Source organism: Arvicanthis niloticus, chromosome 1, assembly GCF_011762505.2.
Source record: "Arvicanthis niloticus isolate mArvNil1 chromosome 1, mArvNil1.pat.X, whole genome shotgun sequence".
In the NCBI taxonomy this organism is placed as follows: domain Eukaryota; kingdom Metazoa; phylum Chordata; class Mammalia; order Rodentia; family Muridae; genus Arvicanthis; species Arvicanthis niloticus.
The window spans coordinates 103,183,641-103,189,363 of record NC_047658.1 but is presented as its reverse complement, the minus strand read 5'-3'; the positions used below and the strand labels follow the sequence as shown (position 1 = coordinate 103,189,363).

At 45.4% G+C, this 5,723-nt stretch overlaps 1 long non-coding RNA gene across 1 annotated transcript; it reads right to left on the bottom strand.

Annotated features, from left to right (window-relative positions):
- Positions 1–219: 219 nt before the first annotated feature.
- Positions 220–2,796, bottom strand: LOC143436593 (uncharacterized). The gene is made up of 3 exons (XR_013106517.1): positions 2,720–2,796; positions 1,606–1,779; positions 220–966 (listed from the first exon to the last, which is right to left on the bottom strand). It is a non-coding gene; the product is annotated as an uncharacterized LOC143436593 (long non-coding RNA).
- Between the last annotated feature and the right edge of the window lie 2,927 nt (positions 2,797–5,723).

Below are 5,723 nucleotides of genomic sequence, written 5' to 3'. Positions count from 1 at the left end.
CCTTCTCTGGGCTGCCTTACATGTCCCATGAGTTATTGTTACTACTACCTTCATTTTGTATGCATTTTGGAGATAATTTCCTAAATGGTTTCTATCACCAGTCATAAATATTGCAGATTATTCTTTATAATTTTAATTGAAAAATTAATATATGCACAAGCAAAGAAGTGAAACCCAGCAGAGGGCATATCCATACCCCAAACTCTAAGAAGTCTCCTGTAGCTTTCATTCTCTGTTCAGTATTTTCTGGAAGAGACCCTGCTTTCTGGATAAAGCAGAGAGGTTCCTTAGCTCTCCAGGGATTCTGATCATGGTTAGCTAAGTCCTCCAAGTACTGTACCTTGGCACTGGAATAAGAGTTTCTTAGTTCGCATATAGAACGCCATAGATGGCTCTCCTTTGCTTTCCTTCTGTCTATTTTTTTTGCCGTAACTCAGAGTCTAGGGCCTGTCATACCTTCCACTGCTACCTCTGTCCCACCTCTCATTATTCTGTCCTGGTCACCTTTGTCTTACATGGCTTAGCTTCGTTCAAGAAGCAAATGCTGCCCCTACTTGCTGTAGACAAGGAAGGTTTCTTTTCATTCCTTCGCTTCCTTTTCCTTCCCTCCCCTTTCCTTTCTCCTGTCTATCTAGACCCCCAGTGCAAGAGATGGTGTCATTCCAACTCAGGGTCTGTCTTAGCTCCTCAGATAAACCTTCTCTGACCTCAAAGAAACCCCTCCCGCAGAAGAAGTTTCCTAGGTGACTCCAAATCCAGTCAAGTTGACAATGAAGGCTGATCATCACAGAGGGTAAGTGGAACCTCAGCTATTCGGTGAATTGAGACAAGCGGAGACGGGATTCAGTGTGGTTTCCACTGGTATGAAAGGAGCTTTCGCATAACAGCTTCTGGCAGAATGGCACTCAGCGAGGATCGCAGAATAATAGGAGGAAGGGACAAGAGAATATTTATTTCAGCGTCCTTCTGCCGGAGTAAACAGAGTAATAGAAAAAGATGTAATTGATTGCTTGATTAATTGATTGATTTAGTCAGCAACAAATTAGAAGAAATGAGTAAATGGTCAACATATACTTGGACTTTCAAATTCTTCTCCCAAATTACATGTTGGAGTGAACTGAACAAGCAATACCCTGAGGACAAGCTTTGACAAGCTCAAGGGTTGAAGAGCTGCTTCAGAGTTTAAGTCCTTTCGACCTTAGTGTGCTTCCCTGCCAAGGAACTGGGAGGATCTCTGAAAGTTCCTTATCTCACCAAAGGCAGACATGCAATGGTCCTGACCCCTCTCTGGGAATCACAGCAAGGACCAAGAAAGAAGAAAGACGATTAAGCGATTAAGCAAGGTCTCATCCCAAGACTCTTGTCCTTAGGGACAGAGCCCATTTTGCTAGCGAGGAAGCTGGAAGCTCTGGATCCCAGCTTTAGAACAGGAAACCTCAATTTCCTTCCTCTGTTCCTAAATGCAACCACCTTGGGCACCTCAAGGGCCTCCCCCTCTAGCTATTGTTACTCTTTATGGCCTGGGTGGTATCTGAACCCTATCACACTTTGAATCTGGGCCCAGGAGTCACTCTTGTCCCTTTTTTTTCCTATGAGTCTGCCTACCTGCTCCTCTCAGCAAGTATTGAGGGAATGAGCAGGAGTCTTCGGTGCCATTTGCTGTGTTGTGGCTCCTGAGAGCCTCCAGTACAATGGAGTGATCTTGTAGCAGTGGAGGAGCAGAGTGGGGAAGGATGGAGGCTGGAAGGATGCTTCTCTCTGATCTACCAACACAGTTAGCTATGGGAGAAACGTCAGAGCTCAATGTGGTCACACTCTAAGCCTTAGAGTCTAAAGTATGGCTTAGGGAACACAGAAGTAGTTGGTGCGTAAAAAACATACAAGTCAAAGAGGCTGCTGCAAACAACATCTCTTGGAGACAACACACAATTGCATTCAAGAGTGAGTGCCCTGCAGCCTTTGTTAACTGTACAAGTCCTTCATCACAGGCAGCCCTCAGCCTTTCATCATGGAAGGGAGAAGAGTTCTTAAGGTTCCACTCCTCCTTAGGGAACTAATGACAGTTAGTGGATAGGGAGCAGCGTGTTAATTGGTTCATTGGTGTAGGTTCTTTTAAGTTGCCCATGCTCTAGAAAAGAGCCTTCTACCAGTACTCATGCAGGCAATCCTACTCCAACTCAGTAGGTCACACACATAAAAGACAAAAAGGTAGGAATGTGGTTTATTGGTAATGGAAAGGGCTTAGTGACAGAAAGAGAGGTGGGGAGATGAGACCAAGGAACAGACTGAAAGAGATGACAAGTCATTATGAACATGGGCAAAACTATGAACAAAAATAAACCAACTGTGGCTTTTTCAAAAGATCAGGGTGAAACCAATATGGGGCTGGGACCCTTCCTCAGGTTTTTTTTTGTTGGTTCTGATACGTGAGAGTAGTCCTGCACTAGCTGTTCTTTGAGCCTAAGAAAATGGTGACCTGAAAGAAAAATGAAGTAGAAGAGAGGAATTTGGAGAAAGGAGGCAGGAAAGGGGGCCCTTTCTGCCCCTTGTCTAACTTAGTAGATTTAGCACAGAACTGCCATGGAGAATTGTCTAGAAGTGTATGTCCTCCAGCGTGGGCCCTGGGTCTGTAAAAAGCAGCAGTGCCCACCCACCTCTGAAAGCCCAAGCCTTCATGCCTACTTCCCAGGCAACATCTTTAGGCAATGCTCTGACTTACAGGATTAATGCCACCTTGTCCGTACCACCCTCTTCAAAGCAGGGCTTTGTGGAAGATTCTGGATCCCAAGGATCTAGGAGGGTAGAGAGCTACAGACTCAGCTTGCAATCCTCCAATCCAGAAGCCCTACCTCCTGCCGCCCCCCACCCCCATCTTGTGCAAGCTCCAAGTGTTCTTTTCAGTCATGTCTGGTCAGTGCAGCCACTGGGCAAAAGTGTGTTAGGGCTGAGGCCAAGATGCCAAGTACGAGTCCACGTGCTCTGAAAATCGCAACCTTTAAAATCCTCTCCGAGATGGGGGATCTAATTAAATGCTGTGTGCTTGAAACTGGTTCAAATTAGTTTATCCATTTCTGACTGTTGTTTCCCACGCGAGCACACGCACTACCAATGTGGAATGTACCATGCATGGCTTCTAGCATCCTAAAATAAAATACTCTTATGCTATTTAGGATTTTTTAAAAAGTAAATAAATGGAATGACTGCCCTTAAATTGGTAAACCAATTCCAGCCACCATAAAGTCTTAAAAAGCCAGGCGTCTTCTAAAACTCCTTTATGAGCACACATGGAGAAACTGCGCAAATGTTATTGTTTGTGAATAAAATGTAAATTAGGGCTCTTGTGTTCACCTGCGAGTTTTCCTCCAAAGCCAGTGATCGCATTTGAAAAGTGCAATTCTCAACAGAAAGAGAAAAGTTCAGTGCTGATTGCTGGATATTTGGACCTCCCAGTGCAAACATTAACTGGCTGAGAGGCCCTCTGGAATGTAATGAAGGGAACAATGTTGGGCTAAGAGCCAAAGCCCGCAACACTGGCGCCTGGAACCGAGGGATTTGCCTCCTGGTAATAGGAGCTGAGCGAGGCCCAGCACTTCTGTTAGACTGGAAATGACATACTGTGATCCTTGACTTAGCCAAAGGGATTTTAAATGGAGGGGAGAGCTGGCAAGACACAATCTCCTGCACTTTTCAGTGTTTTCTAAAACAAGCAGAGGAAATTGGGAGAAGAGAACGAGTCTATTACATCTGATCCAGTTTGGGTTGAGAGTGGAGCTTTTTTTTTAACTGCTGTTATTATTTTTCTTTCCGGTTCTTTCTCATTGTGCTCCACCACCCAGCAAGCACAGACATAAAGCAGAAACTCGAGCCGGCTTTCATTCAAGCAGAAGGGCACCCCAACATCGCGTTATTGACAGGAGTTCTGAAAACCCTGACAGCTGCAGAAATTGTGCTGTTGAAGCTCAATTCCCCGGAGTTGGGAATAATATACTGATGGTATTAATTCTGTTTGGAATTGTTAAAATAAGAAAAGGTTACAGGGCTGAGGAAGGGACCTGCCTTTTTCTTCCTGTGAACAAAGGCATACCTTGTGTCTTCCCTGGCGTCCTTGGAATGTCATTTCCAACCTTCTGAAACTGTATCTGATTATCCATGTGGCAATTAATCATAATTAAGCAGGCCCGAGGTTTGGAGAGGTACAAAGGAGGTGGCTAAGAGCTAGCTGGCTCTGCTTCCTAACAACCCCCTTTTCCATTGGCCCACACAACCTCTGCTTAGAAGCCCAGAGAAAAGGTGGCATGGGGAAGCGAGGTGAGAGGGACACCCTGCGTAAAATTTTCAGGGCAGATCACAAGCTTCCTTCTTGTCCCTTCCCTGGGTGATCGCCATTCCCTCCAGGTTCCAGCATGCTGGAAGCCAGGTAACGAATTCCTTTTTTAATGCCAAGTGATTTGGAGCCATTCATACAAGCCAGATTTTTCCCATTTATTACAGGAAAACATTCAATCATTATATGCTGGCACGGGATCAGGGGCACATGGAATTCTCTTCTGCCCGCTCCACCCCCAATGAGCATTTTAAAAGCTTAGCAAGCCCAGAATGCCGTCTTATTAAAAATTTTTATATATTTATAATTAAAATACAGGGCTGGCATTCGAATCGTTTTAACAGATGTAATCGGACACGCAAGACTTTCCCGAGCCCAGGTCAGGCGAGAAACAATGGCTGCTTTAACTCTAGGCTCGGCTCAGGTTTCTGTTTGCACATGGGCCCAATTTGTACCATTTATGATTAGGTTTAAGTGAGTTGATGTGCGATTTACTTAGGAGAATTGCCATTTCAGAATATATTACGATAGTCCCCATATAGCCGTGTGGCCAAAGCCTGTCCTGCCTGCAACTGGACTTTTGCTTTGCTGACTGTGGCCTTTCATCATGACAGCTAGCTCCTACCCTCCAGCTGGGCTTTCCCTTGGCATACAAAGTGTTGAAGTATTGTTTAAGCAGAGGATGCTGTGACACCAATGGCTGGCCCTGAGACTTATATGTACCTGGCCAGAACAGAGAAGTGATGTCCCAACCAAATTTCTAGTCTCTCTAGGCCTGAATTCTCTGTTGGTGCTCACAGAAGCCTCAGCCTCCAGAGAATCTTTGTAGTCCAGGCTTCTCGGGACAGAATCCTGCAGATCCTGCAGGAGAAGGTCTATCCCAGAGATCAGGGGTGGGATTTGCTTGTCATAAATTTCCCACTGTCTATAATGGTATATTGAAATGGGAAACCTTTTAATATCACAGTGCAAACTAGTGGCAAATGCCCTGCACTGCCTTTTGCAATAAGCAAGTCACCTGCGACAAATTTTATTGTAAGAGGCAATGAGTCCAACGTTCTGTCCCTAGGGAGTAGACCCCTACCACAATGGGTGACCATCTCTTATCCAGTACCCCTTTGTAAGAAGAGTCCTTTCCCCAGGATCTCAGTAGCGGCTGCTCACTACCCCAGTCACTTCTTGTGTCCTTGGTGCCTGCACTGATATGCAAGTGTTTCATGGATTATAGTATAAAGGCCTTCTGGTCTGGGTGCCAATACTTCAGATGTTCTGGGGGAGATCATCATTCCCTGCCTGTCCCCCAGAGACCCACAGCTCATGCCTTCAGAGGTCCTCTGGGCACATTCATTATGCTTCAGACCTCAAAGCAGCTATGACCTTCCCCGGGTTTTGAAACTCT